This window comes from Bison bison, unplaced genomic scaffold, assembly GCF_000754665.1.
Source record: "Bison bison bison isolate TAMUID 2011002044 unplaced genomic scaffold, Bison_UMD1.0 scf7180017864367, whole genome shotgun sequence".
NCBI classification, from domain to species: domain Eukaryota; kingdom Metazoa; phylum Chordata; class Mammalia; order Artiodactyla; family Bovidae; genus Bison; species Bison bison.
The window spans coordinates 6,126,585-6,126,901 of NW_011494939.1; the positions used below are offsets into that span (position 1 = coordinate 6,126,585).

Consider the following 317-nt stretch of genomic DNA (forward strand, 5'->3'; position numbering starts at 1 on the left):
CAATGGACATGAGTTTGGGTAAACTCTGGGAGTTGGTGATGGACAGGGAGGCCTGGCATGCTGCGGTCCATGGGGTCGTAAAGAGTCAGACACAACTGAGCAACTGAACTGAACTGAACTAAGATATATATTTCCCCCCAAGTAACTGCACAGTTATAACAGAGAACAAAGTTAAATGAAGAAAATGTGATACACACAGGAATGTTATTCAGCCATAAAAAGGAAGGAAATCCAGCCATTTGTGACAATATGAATAGACCTTGGGAACATTAAACTAAATGAAATAAATCAGACAGAAAAAGACAAATACTTTATGA

The 317-nt window shown here is 39.1% G+C and overlaps 1 protein-coding gene across 1 annotated transcript in view; it reads right to left on the bottom strand.

The window, feature by feature from the left end:
- The window catches only part of WDR44 (WD repeat domain 44), a 102,737-nt gene that overhangs the window by 46,150 nt on the left and 56,270 nt on the right, over nt 1-317 (bottom strand). The gene's annotated exons all lie outside the window — the stretch shown is intronic.